The sequence below is a fragment of the Coffea arabica genome, chromosome 11c (assembly GCF_036785885.1).
Source record: "Coffea arabica cultivar ET-39 chromosome 11c, Coffea Arabica ET-39 HiFi, whole genome shotgun sequence".
NCBI classification, from domain to species: Eukaryota; Viridiplantae; Streptophyta; class Magnoliopsida; order Gentianales; family Rubiaceae; genus Coffea; species Coffea arabica.
Genome location: NC_092330.1, coordinates 6,398,882 through 6,413,253, shown reverse-complemented (window position 1 = coordinate 6,413,253; position 14,372 = coordinate 6,398,882). Strand labels below are relative to the sequence as shown.

General features: G+C 34.4%; 1 long non-coding RNA gene across 1 annotated transcript; it reads left to right on the top strand.

Annotated features, from left to right (window-relative positions):
- Nucleotides 1–351: 351 nt before the first annotated feature.
- On the top strand, nt 352–1,848 carry LOC140017069 (uncharacterized). Its single transcript, XR_011823390.1, has 2 exons — nt 352–685; nt 1,388–1,848. It is a non-coding gene; the product is annotated as an uncharacterized lncRNA (long non-coding RNA).
- The last annotated feature ends 12,524 nt before the right edge of the window (nt 1,849–14,372 follow it).

Here is a 14,372-nt window from a genome sequence, read left to right as displayed (position 1 = left end):
GAGAAAGTTGTTGTTCATGGGAAGGCATTAGTTGCCACAAAACCACTGCTAGTATTTTGAAACTTGATCTACGCAATACAGTGCCATTTTATGATGATTGTAGACACCAAATTTTTGTCAATTTTCAAGGTTTTCCTGAATTTTTTCTATTTAATGAATTATTTATTTTCTTGCATTTTAATGTGCATTTTTCTCATTTTTTGCAGGTTTGTTTAAAAAAAAAAAAGAAAAAAAAACTAAAACTAAAAAAAAAAAAGAAAAAGAAGAAAACTAAAACAAAAAATAAAAAAATCATCATAATCATTTTGTTTCACCAAATTAACTATTAACCCATTTCGCACTCAATGGCCATGGACTTTTCTTTCCATTCGTTGAGAAATCATCATTTTGGCAAATGCTACACACAAGCTCCACTTTTGCTACAAGTCCCTCTCGGCTCTCTCTTGAAAAAAAGGAGAGACAAGACACGAGAAAAAAAAAAAACCAACTCTCCACTTTTTCTTCCAACACATCTCTGGGCTCTCTCTCACAAAACAAGAAGAAGAGAAACACTCCAACTCTCACATCCTCTTGGCTCTCTCCCTCGACAGACGAAAGCCACAGACGAAAAAGGGGAAGCTTGGGAGCTTGCTGCTAGTGCCATTACCACCACCACTGCCATAATAATCTCCATTGTAAAACCATTGTAAGTCTCTCCTTTTATTTTTTTTGTTTTGATTCCAACGAGATAGTTCCTGGAAATTTGGCAAAGATTTAGTTGATCCTTATTTTAATGCAAACTGGTTCGGTTTTTTCTTCTTCTTTTCTTCGGCTTTGATGATCAATAATCTTGTGGGTTTTGTGAAATAAATTGGTTTCTGATGTTGCTGTTTTTTTTGGAATAAGCCATGAACAAAATTAAGAAAAAAGAAACGGGCCTATGAATGCATGTCAAGTGTTTGTGAAAATGCCAAAATGAAAAATAAATCAAATTAGTGAATCTTTTGTGCTTTTTTTTTTTTGTCAACAATGGATGACCATCAGCTAGTACAAATCCTAGAAATGCTTAGTTATCCAAAATTTTGGAGTTTTTGAGCCTTATAAGCATTAAAATAATTTTCTTCATTTTTGGGGCTGTTTTGACTTAATGCATCATTTTGTTGTTGTTTACTTGTCAAACTAAGATTATAGTTGTAATGTAGAGGTTATAAGGAGGGTTTTGACATCATTTTTATGATTTTTGGTGAAGGTTTAAGGGTTATAAAAGAATAAAAACCGGACTGATTTTTGCTATTTTGACCACTTTGTTTTCCTTTATTGTAAAAAATAATTCCGGAAACGGATTCTACGAGAGAAATGGAGTGGGGAGGTGTATTTTGAGAAATTTTGGTGACCGGAAAATTCGCAGGTGGATGCCGCCGCCGGACCGCTGCCATGGCTGCCAGCTGAAACTTCTTCCGCTAGCCGAAGAAGAAGAAAAAGAAACGGATGGGAAGTGGAGGAAGAAGAAAGAAAAGAGAAGAAGAAAAAGAAAAGACAAAAGGAAAGTGGATTGGGCTAATTTTTTTTTTGGTGGGCTTATTTCTTATTTGTGGTTGGGCTAGAAGGTTAGACCCATACTTTATTTTGGTTGGGTTTGAGTGATAAAAGACGGATTAGCCTGTTTGTTTTGTCTTGGACTTTCGGCTGGGTTTGGGTAATGTTCGGCTCAAAGAAATAAATGATGGCCCATGGCCTTTTTCTTGCCCAAATCAGAAACCAAAATTTGCACCTTTTGCCCCTGATCTTTAGAGTAGTTTTACTGCGGCCCAAAACATTTCAAGTTTCTTTCACTTTGGTCCTTAAATTAATTGCATTTTGGTCCCTAAATTTTATCTTTTATTTAATTTTGACCCTTAAACTTTGGAAAATATAATTTTTGTCCCTAAAAGTTTTCAATTTTTTGCAATTCAGTCCCTAGTGAGTTTTGTCTCTTTTTATTATGATTGTTTCTTTCATTTAATAGCTAATTATGTCACTTTTGTATGTATTTAAATTGTAAATTTTAGATGTTCTTAAATTTCTATGCATTTGACATATTAAGATGAATTATTATTATTATTATTATTTTTTAATTAAATTGGTGCCATGATTCTTTTGTTCATTTAGAGTATAAATAGGGCTGTGTAACTCCATGAGGTCACCACTTCAAAAGGGAGGTACCCCTATTATTATTATTCCAATGTCAATTACATGCTCTTATGTGCTCCTACGTGTTCCTATGTGTTTATATATTTTTATATGCTTTGTTTATTTGGTTTGAATGTTCATTTAAATTTTCTTATGTTTGTTTAGTTAATTTTATAATTATTTGAAAGGCTTTTAAATACCTCAAAAATGTAATAGATAGGATAATTAGATTTGTTTTATTATATTTTTCCCTTTTAGAATTGTAGTTAGGCTCCTAGATATAATAGGTAAGTTGTGTGTTATGTGACTTACCCGCTTTCCTTAGGATTCTTTTTGCTTCTAGATATTATGTTTATGCGTTACGTGCTACGTGCTCTTATGTGTTTATTTGTTTTAATTTATGCCTATTTGTCTTATTATGTATTATTAATGCGTGACGTCACCACACTAGTCCAATGCTAGTTATGGCTTTTCTCCCCTCCACTTACTTGCTAGTTCAATGCTAGTAAGAATTTTTAGAAATGGGCTAGTCCAACACTAGACCATTAGATCATTCGTACGTTAGATTCATTTTTTGTGATATTCATTACATTTTCATACATATTTTCATTTTTATGATATTTTCTCATTTGCGTGATATTTCCTATTATATTATCCCCTATCCTCTATATGTGTTAATCATATTATTTAGAATTCCATCTCATTTAAGTTAGTTCATTTGCTTGTCTATGTTAGGAGAATTATTCTTTGAATATGGGAAATGGGTGATTATAACTTTTTAATTTAAATACCTCATTAATTCCTGTATAAGCAAATTATGTCACGAGTTTTTGCCTCCCGTACCTTTTATGTTGCATTCCTTTTCTTTGATCACTTATACCTTATGTATATAATTTAATTTTCTTTTCTTTTCTTTTGATTTCATCATTCACATATTCGTGACGCCTTCAAGGAATTATTTTGGTCTTCGCAATTAATGCGATTGGTATCAATTAAACGCTTGAATGGATATTTTGTCCATTTAGATATTTTATAATTTTAGATTTGCATCCATGTAGGAAACATCCAAATGTGATAAATTTAAGAGTTAGATTAAGAAAATTTTGATTAAACCTCGCAACTAGCTTAGATTAGGTTGAAAGGGTGTCTTAGGTTTGAATTAATCAAGCCTTTGCCTTTTCTTTCTTCAATCGTGACTCCCGAACCCATTTTCTTTTGTTTCAAAGACTTGGACTTGGCCAAAAGGGTTTTAATTTATTTTATTTTTGTCAAAAACTATTTTTGGGGTGACTTGGTACACCAAAACTCAATACCAAGTGGCGACTTCTATTTTTTTTTAAAATCCTTCTAGACAAAATTTTGGATCAAAATTGTCACATTTTTTAAGTCCCATTCTAGGTCCTTTTTCACTTGTTTTAAAATAAAATAAAATCTTTTTGTGAATATGTATTTTTATTTTTCATTGCGAAAAAATGGGGCGCGACAACTTGGCGACTCCACTGGGGAAGCTAGAGAGTCCAAGCACTCGGTTTAGTTGTCTTTTCTCTTTTTTTTAACCCTTTTATTTATCATATTTGGATATTTTAGGTTGCATTTTTTTTAGGATGTTTTGCATTTCACACTCGTAATCGTTCCTCTTCTTACGTGTATGTGATGAATGGTTTATTTATTTACTTATTCGTATCACGATTTGCATTTGGGATGGGGAATATTACCTTAGAGTCTTCACGTGCATTTAATGTTAATTCCTCCTCTCAAAGGAAGCACTTCATACGTGCATGCATTAATTTCACCCTATTTTTTATTTTTTCTCGTGGGCGCCATCCCATATTTCGTTGTAGGATTAGGATCGATTTCCTTAGGTAGGTGGATGGTGTGCTCTGCGCCTATAGTGATGCCTAAGGGATCACTCAAGCCATCGACTGAATGCCTTGGAATTAATGACCCTACGCCTTTTGGTCTGAAGGCTTTGGAGTCTGAAACCTTATCGAGTCTAGATGCGTTAGTAAGTCAAACTTCATGCATCCATATCAGAAATTATCTAAGATAGAGTCAACTTTACCCAATTAGTAACACTAGACACGAGGGGAGAGATTCCATCCCTCTTTCTTTGCTTTCTTGTATCATTTATTGTCCCAATGTGTTATATGTTATTTGTTGAACTAATCTCTTCTTGTTTTCTTCTTTTTTTTTTTTCTGCATACACAAACTTTAGAAATAAGAGTATTGGCATGGTACTCGTTTAGGATAAGACCGCCTTTTATATTAAAGCATGTTTAAAGTTTAGTTAATTGCATGCGCATATGTAATGCACATCATTTTAGACTTACCCCGGCATTTAAATGGGGCACTTTTAGATCACATTTCAATTATCTCATTGTATATTTAATATGCTTTAATAAATTGTCACCATGCATTAACTATAGAGGGAATGCCAAATAGAGAATCCCGTGTTAGGAATATGCCGCCTTTTGTCTCGGATATATAATTCAATGAAACTTGCACGTTTATATTTTTTGTATCATCCAAAGGGGTAGTGCACAAGGTAAGATAGGATCTATTCCTTTTCAAGTTGATAGCATTGAAGATGAGGAACAATTTTTGTACATTAGAATATGAGCCTCTAATAATTATTTTTGGCTATTTTGTCAAGACTGGTAAAAATCCCTTGCATAAAGGACTTTAAATTGAAGAAATTCACAAATAATTCCTCATTGTTGAGATGATAAATATATCAAAGTCAAATCTTGATTTTAGAAGGCTCATAGGCCTAATGCATTGCAATAAAAATTGTGAGTTTTGAAACTACAAATGGGGGAGCAATTCAGTCGATTTTTGAATAAACTGTCAATTCTATCCAATCCATTTGGCCCTTTGTATTCATTTTTAGGACAATACAATCAATTTTGAATAAATCATCAATTCCATTCAATTCATTATTCTTTTTTAGGTCAATTCAGCAATTTTTTAATAAATTCTCAATTTTATTCAATCCATTTGACCAGTTTTATTCACATTTAGGATAATCCAGTCAATTTTTAAACTAACCATCAATTTTATTCGATCCATTTAACCCGTTTATTTTCTTTTAAAGTTTCGATCTATGGTTCGTCTAAGAAACTTGTCGAGACATTCAATCTTTTCAAAAATAAGTTTTTCACATTAAATTGATTTGTAATATCACTTTATGTGTTAATCAAAGCAATTAATCCATTCGGACTTTGTCCTTATTTTGTTAGGAGAAATTGTCTCTTGTCACTCCAATTAGTCAAATTTTTTAAAAATTGTCTTTTATTTGAATCTCAATAAGTTGGTCGGATCCATCAGGTATTGTATGGTGCCTATCCTCGAGCATTGTATTTTTCATGTTAGGCCAACCCTTCGCATAAAAGGGCTCCCCTATAGGACATACATACCGATTTTATAGTTTTGCTTACTAACTCTGGGTATTTTTCTTTTATTTTTTCCCTCCTCCATATTTATAAAAGATATTTCAATAAGGTAAAAAAATATTTTTTCCTATATCTGATAATATTTTTGGTCTATAAGTTTTGAAAATTACAAGTGTTACTTGATTTTTGGGCAGATCTTGCAATGTAGAAAAAAAAAGACCAAAAAAAAATGAAAATGAAAAATCCATTTGAAAATGCTAGTCTAAAGCATCTAAAAAATCTCTTGATTCATTGTTTTTAATACATTGTGTCTGAAAAGATAGAAAGAGAAAGTGTGTATATATTTGAAAGCATATTCTCTACAGATTTTTATTTTCTCATATGTATTATATTTGAGTAAAAAAAAAATTCAAACATTTGCAATAATAAAGTTTTTCATTGAGACAATTATTGTTTTGTGTATATTCATATTTATTTCATTCTTTATTTGCTCATTGGGAGATTTCATGGTGGATGTCAAGAAATAAGATTAAGTTTAGATTCCCAATTTTGTCATCTCTTGCATGAAATTCATATGTTTGGCTTTCTAAAGTCCTCGCATGCATGAGATTTGTGACCCAGACAATTCAAGGAGAGTGCCCACAAATTAAAATCAAAAGGGATCACTTGAACTTGTTAGTTTGTCTCAAGAGACTAAGTATGATGGCTTTTCTATTTCATTTTTGCCATTAACGTTTTTGCCCGACTCTATCAAATCTCAAAAAATTAGTCGCCATTGGTTGACTAGCTTCAAAGTGAGATAATTTTTACTGTGAAAATGTCCAGTGTGTCTAACCAGATTCAATCCACATTTGAATGAAAGCAAAATGTACATTAGTTCTTATTTGTTTTGAAAATTTGGAATGATACTTTAGGATTTCGTTTATCTATCTATATATATTTTATCATTTGTCTTCCCATTCGAGACTCTAAAAAAAAATAATAGAATTTCATTTCAAATAAAAGCTTCAATGATCATGACCCTACATGAAAAAATTTTCAAATGTCAAAAGGGGATGGATTCTCCTCAGTTGGCTATTATTTACTTTGATTGTCATGAGAAGTAGCCATTGCTTCTACTATCTAAATACTATTCATCATTTGCATCCTTGTTTGAGCCTAAATTGATGGCTCGTTTCAAAAGCACTTTATGAATGCACCCGCACACTAGGGAAGGAGATTTGAGAATTGAAAAAAATGGCAAAGATGCTCAAAATTTTTGAAAGGGACATCAAATAAAGAAAAAGGGTGAAAGAAAAAAAAAAGAAGAGAAAAATTGCAAGTTAGGGGAATTTGACTCTACCATTGATATTTTGATCTTCAATATCGGAGAGAAAGAGAGGCCATTTATAGTCTAAAATTAGGGAGTTTTCAATTCTATCATTGGCATTTGGGATCTCAGCATTGGTAAAAAAAAAACAACAACTAGAAACAAAAAAAAATGTGAAAAAATGATGAATGATGAAATGAAAAAAAATGCAAAGACATCAAATGCCAAATTCCCTCTAGTGATTGATAAAAAAAAAAGGAGAGTCAAAATAGAGTCCCAGGTTTTAAGTCCAAAATCGGAGCAATTTTTGGGAAGGAATGCGATCTTAAGTGCATTGTCCTTGAAAATTCTATTTCTTTTAACTATCGTTGTCAAACCACATTACAAGCTCATAAAGTCCATTGCTGACTTATCTTTCATGACAATTTAAAGTAAGGATCATGTCTATTAGGAATCTACCAATCACTCATGATCATAAGGTCATAATCTGTTTTCATATATTTAGCTATCGCTTTTACTCATACATTACAAGCCTATAGAGCTTATATGTTGACTAAGTTTTTTCAATAAATAAGAGTGATAAATTATTTGTTTTCACTAAGATATGATGTTGAATATGTTGGATACAATTTGGGCACCCAAAAAAAAATGATAGATCCTGATATACCATCTCCCTGAGCCACCTCAAAATCATGAATAATACCCATTTGATTGGTTCTAAAAGATGAGCTAACAAGAAGGGGACCCTTTTCCTTCAACACTGATCCCAAAATGAGGAAGAGATCTTTTACAATTTGGTCTTATTTTGAGAGATTTATCATGAAATCTTCTATATAAGTTTGGATATGACATTTAAATTCTTCATTTGAAAAATGTAGTTTCTATTCACAGTGCATATGATTATTTTGCAACTCAAATAAGCCCAAACTGGGGCAAATTTTTTGTAATATATTTGTGAGATCTTATCAAATAAGTTCAAATTGAGGCAAAATTCTATAATATATTTGTAGGGTATGTCCAAGATCAAGTATATTTTTTAAATCTGGATAAGTCAACACTTTGCATGAACCTTAATTGTTATATCATTGCTAAAAAAACAAATAAAAGGAATTTAGAAAAATTCAAATGCTTTGAAAAATCCCCCTTTGTACAGGTGTTTATGGTTAAGATCAAGGAAAAGACGCAAGTCAAAATCTTACAAATTTGGAGGTCAATTACGAATAAAAAAGGGGGCAATAATGCTACATTGCAAAGGGGAGGATCGGCTATTTATTTAGAAGGAGTACATACTTCAGCAGCTAACTTAAAAAGAAAAAGAAGAGAAAAAAAGGGGAGTGAAAGAAAAAAAAAGGAAAGAGTTTTTCCTTCAATTTTGCAAATTTTTGCTATTGAATTTTGGGAGTATTTCACTTAGAGATTACATTACTAAGTTGGGGCAACACCTTATCCTCTTATGCTTCGAATAGAAGTGGCAATACCTGCCAACATTGGGATCTCGTCCTTGCGCATTTTTTTTTATGAAGGCTCAGGTAGAAGAAGTCAAATGGATCAAGGAGCGCAATGAATTGTTGTCTCCAATGGATGAAAAAGAGGTTGAATGTTATTTGTCAAGGACAATGCTATCAACAAACGATGATTCATTGTTTATATCAAGAAAGACAAATCTCGCCTATTTGAAGAAAGGGAAGAGGTTTTGAAGTGAATTCTTCCGATTCAAGAGGAGGTTAAAGGAAAGTTTGCTCCAACTTAGAGGAGGTTAAAGGAAAGTTTGCTCCAACTTGGCAAGGACCATTTATTGATCAAAGAATGCTATCCGGAGGAGCGCTTGTTCTCATGGAGATGGATGAGCAAATTTTCTCTCGACCAATCGGCTCAAACATGTGCAAAAAGTTTTTCATCTGATTATGAAAATCTTCTTCTAAAATTATTGCAAGAGATGGGGTTAAGCCTTTCAAGATCTTAAGCTCCATATTAGGGCAATTTTTTGGTCTTTGCTCAAAAAAAAAAGAAAAAGAAAATGGGGGTGACCTCAATGAAAATCCGAAAGGTTAAAGGTCATCAAGACTAAAAACATCAAAAGGGGTCAAATGTGACATCTTTCTTTTTCAAGGGCCATTCATTCAAATATGGTCATTAGAAATAGATGTTTTGTGATACATAGTGGAGCATGGTTGACTGACGCTAGAAAATTGAGAAAATTTAACACAAGTTTCAGCTCAACTCTTAGAGAGCAGTTTTGACATCGAAAGATCATGTTTGCATGCTTCTCAAGGCCAAAGGGGCCACAAAGGATCACATGGTGGTGGCATTATGTGATCACTCTTTCTATTTTCTCAAAAGCATAAAAAATGTGGCATTTGTTAAATATGATTTACACTAGGGTCAATATTAAAAGGAGTGAGCTCCAATTTTGGTAATACATTCCGAATCAACTTTGAAAAAAAAATAAAAGAAGAAGTAAAAAAAAGAGGGCCTAACACTGGGCCAAATTTTGAAAAATTACAATTTCAAAAGTGATTTCAAGACCGTTTTTATATTTGTTGGGTTTGAATTTTATTCCACCAATCTCGGCAGGCTATCGTTTTTTTTTACTGACTGTTTTTATATTTGTTCGGCTCAGGTTTTATCCCACCAACATCGGCAGGCTCGGGTCTTATTCTACTGATAGTTTTTATATTTGTTGGACTTGGATTTTATCCCACCAATCTCGGCAGGCTCGGGTTTTATCCCATTGACCGTTTTTTATTTTCGTTGGATTTGGATTTTATCCCACCAATCTCGGCAGACTCAGATTTTATCCCACTGACCGTTTTTATATTCGTTAGGCTTGGATTTTATACCACCAATCTCGGCAGGCTCGAGTTTTATCCCACTGACCGTTTTTATGTTCGTTGAACTTGGGTTTTATTCCACCAAACTCGGCAGGCTCGGGTTTTATCCCACTGATTATTTTTATGTTGTTGGACTTAGGTCTTATCCCACCAAACTCGAGTTTTATCCCACTGATCATTTTTATGTTGTTGAGTTTGGATTATATCCCACAAATCTCGGCAAGTTCGGATTTTATCCTACTGACCATTTTTATATTTGTTGGGTTTGGGTTTTATTCGACCAACCTCGGCAGGTTCGGGGTTTATCCCACTGACCGTTTTCATTTTCGTTGGGGTTGGTTTTTATCCTACCAACCTCGGCAGGTTCGAATTTTATCCCACTGACCGTTTTTATTTTCGTTGGGTTTGGCTTTTATCCCATCAATCTCGGCAAATTCGAGTTTTATCCCACTTACCGTTTTTATGTTTGTTTGGATTGGGTTTTATCACACCAACCTCAGCAAGCTCTGGTTTTATCCGACTAACCGTTTTTATTTTTGTTGGGCTCGAATTTTATCCCACCAACTGCGGCAGGTTCGGATTTTATTTCACTGACCGTTTTTATTTTCGTTGGACTAGAGTTTTATATCACCAACTTTGGCAAGTTCGGCTTTTATCCCACTGACCGTTTTTATATTTGTTGGGTTTGGGTTTTATCCCACCAATCTCGGCAGGCTCGTGTTTTATCTCACTGATCATTTTTTATATCCGTTGGCTTTGGGTTTTATCTTACCAATTTCGGCAGGCTCGGCTTTTATCCTACTGATCATTTTTATATTCGTTGGGATCGAATTTTATCCCACCAACCTAGACAGGTTCGGGTTTTGTCCCACTGACTATATTTATGTTTGTTAAATTTGAATTTTATCCGACCAAACTCGGCAGGTTCGGGTTTTATCCCACTGATTGTTTTTATTTTCATTGGGTTTGAATTTTATCCCACCAATCTCAGCAGGCTCGGATTTTATCTCAATAACCGTTTTTATGTTGTTAGACTTGGGTTTTATCCCACCAACCTCGACAGGCTCGGGTTTTATCCCACTGACCATTTTTATTTCTGTTGAACTCGGGTTTTATCCCACTAACCTCGACAGGCTCTTGTTTTATTTCACTGATTGTTTTTATTTTCATTGGGTTTGGATTTTATCCCACTAAGCTCGGCAGGCTCGGATTTTAACCCACTGATCATTTTTATGTTCGTTAGGTTTGGGTTTTATCCCACCAATCTCGGCAGGCTCGGATTTTATTCCAATGATTGTTTTTATGTTCGTTGGGTTTGGATTTTATCCCACCAATCTCGGCAGACTCGAATTTTATCCCACTGACTGTTTTTATGTTGTTGGGCTTGGGTTTTATTCCATCAAGCTCGGTAGGTTCAAGTTATATCCCACTGACCGTTTTTATGTTTGTTAGCTTTGGGTTTTGTTAGGAAAATATTAGTATTCTTGTAGGTAATATTAGTAAGGGTATTCTTGTAAATAATTGATTAGGTTTGTACTCATATAAATACTAGTTGGTCACTCATAATGCAGTGACTAGATGTTTTCCTCCCAAGATACCTATTGTCATGGTATTAGAGCAAAAGTCCTAGGGTTAGGGTTAAACATCTAGCAAAAGTTTTGGTCATCGCGACTGTTCACGCGGCATTGTTCACGGGAATTGTTCACGCTCTCTGTTCACTGTTCACGGCACTGTTCACCCGCTGTTCATCTCGAGTTTTGACCCTTCGTTCGGTTTGGAGTGCTGTTCGCTATGGCTGAAAGTCTATCAAAAGGTTTTGTGACGTCTACTAAAATTATGTCAATGGTGATGTCTCAAATCACAAATTAAAAGTTGAATGACACTAATTATCAACAGTGGTCAAAAGCCGTTAAGATTTATCTGATAGGTTTAGGAAAGCAACGATATCTCACAGATGACTCTCCTACGGAGGACAACAAGAATCTAATGTGGATTCAAGAGGATGCCTAAATTCTTGGAGCAATATGGAATTCTATGGAGCTACGAATTGTTTATATGTGTTCTCATTGTGAGATAACAAAAGAAGTTTGGGATTATGTCCGGTTATTATACTGTAGTAATCTTTCGCGGATGTATGATGTTTCTTTGGAGTATTTTCAGTTGCAACAAGATAACAAGACAGTAATTGAATACTTTGCTGATCTTAAGCGAGTTTCAGAAGAATTAAATACCATAATGCCTCTCTCAAGTGATATTACAGTTATGCAGAGGCAAAGAGAACAAATGCTTGTGCTCAAATTCTTGGCCGGTCTCAAGCCAGAATTTGAACCAATCAAATTTCAAATTTTAGAAGGTGAACAATTGCCATCCTTTGCAGAGGCGTATGTTCGGGTCTTACGTTCTGCATCTAAGGACAATGCACAGGGTGATGGTGCTCTAATTAATGACAAATCTACTTTAGTTGCTAACAATGGTCGGATAGAGCAACTTAACTTTGGACGTGGCTCTCGTGGAGGAAGAAGTAGAGGAGGTCGTGGGGGTCGTGGAGGTCGAGGCACCTATGAGTGCACTCATTGTGGTTTGAAGAATCACACTCGTGATACTTGTTGAGATTTAAATGAAAAACCACATCGGTTTGCTAATACGGTTACCATTAACCAAGCTGAATCGAGTTCTTCAGCACAAGGGTCCAAAAAAATTTTACCATATCTGAGGAAGATTATGTCAAATTTCTGCAATACCAAACTTCAAATCACGCATCTCTTCCCTCTGCTTCTTTAGCACAAAAAGGTAATGCTATGGCTTGTCTCTCCACTTCCAAAAATTTTGACTCATGAATTATTGATTCTGGAGCCACTGATCATATGTCAGGTACCTCTAGAAATTTTTCTAATTTTCAAGAGTCTATTTCCTTCTCTCATATTACTTTAACTGATGGATCTACAACTAAAGTTAAATGACTAGGCACTGTAGAAATTAACCCATCTCTTTCGCTGTCTTCTGTTATTTACGTATCCAATTTGCCTTTTAATCTAATGTCCGTTAGTAAGTTTATCAAATTTCTACAGTGTTCAGTTACTTTTTCTCCTGATTTTGCGGTCATTCAGGATTTGAATACAAAGAGGATGATTGGTGGAGGGCGTGAGCATAATGGTCTTTATTTTTTCAACTCTAATGGTCCGATTGCGTGCTCTACTATGGTTTCTCCTCTTGAAATTCACTGTCGTTTGGGTCATCCGTCTCTATAAAATTTGAAGAAGTTGGTCCCTGCCTTGAGTCAGTTGTCTTCATAGAATGTGAGTCTTGTCAATTAGGAAAGCATCATCGTGTTTCTTTTGCCCCCAAGGTCAATAAACGGGTTTCAGAACCCTTTTTGTCAGTTTATTCTGATGTTTGGGGTCTTAGCCGAGTCACTTCAAAGTTAGATTTTAAATATTTTGTAATCTTTGTTGATGATTTTTTCAGAGTTACATAGCTTTATTTAATGAAAGATCGTTCAGAATTATATTCCATTTTTTGTGCATTTGTTACAGAAATAAAGAATCAATTTGGTGTGACTGTACGTATACTTCGCAGTGATAATGCGAAAGAATATTTTTTCACTCCTTTTGATATCTTTATGACTAAATCCGGTATTCTTCATTAGTCCTCTTGTCCTCACACTCCACAACAGAATGGAGTTGCTGAAAGAAAAATTGGACATTTAATTGAAGTTACTCTGACACTTTTGTTGAACATGAATATGCCCAAACAATTTTGGAGTGATGCAGTTTTAACTACATGTTATTTAATTAATCGCATGTCATCCAATATTTTTGGAGGCCAATTATTTCACTCCATTCTTTTTCCTCATGATCCTATATTTAAACTACCTCCTCGTATTTTTGGGTGTGTGTGCTTTGTTCATCAGCTTGCTTCCGGGGTGGATAAATTAGATTCTCGTGCCATTAAATGTATTTTCTTGGGATACGCACGAGCACAAAAGGGGTATAGATGTCAGAGTCCAGTTTTAAATCATTTTTTCACTTGTGCTGATATTACTTTTTTTGAATCCACTCTTTATTTTATGAAGCAAGGTAAGTCTTGTGAGTTAGACCAGTATTCCTCTTTTACTTTTCCTGTTTTACCAGGCCCTTCATCTTTATTACCTGAGTTATCTAGTTTACCAAATTCTACAACTCGATTATCTCGTCCTAATTTTTAAGTTTATTCTCGTCGTTCCATGGTTGAGAAAGTTCCTGATATGCTACGCACTTCACCAATTAACTCTCAATCTTCAGATCCAGGTATGATACCCTCCTGTGAGTCAGATCTTCCTATTGTTTTACGTAAAGGTAAGAGACATTGTACTTCTCATCATATTTCTAATTTTGTCTCTTATTCTCATCTCTCTCTGTCATATTCTTCTTTTGTTGCTTCCCTTGATTCGGTATCCATTCCTAAAACTATTCCCTATGCTCTCAATGATCCTGGTTGGAGGTTAGTTATGCAAGAAGAGATGCTTGCTTTGGAGAAAAATGGTACTTGGGATCTTGTTCCTTTTCCCTCTGGTAAGCCAGTTGTTGGTTGTAAGTGGGTGTACACTATAAAAGTACAACCTAATGGTTCTATTGATAGATTGAAGGCTCGTCTGGTAGCTAAAAGATTTGCTCAGGTGTATGGAATCAACTACTTCGAAACTTTTTCTCCTGT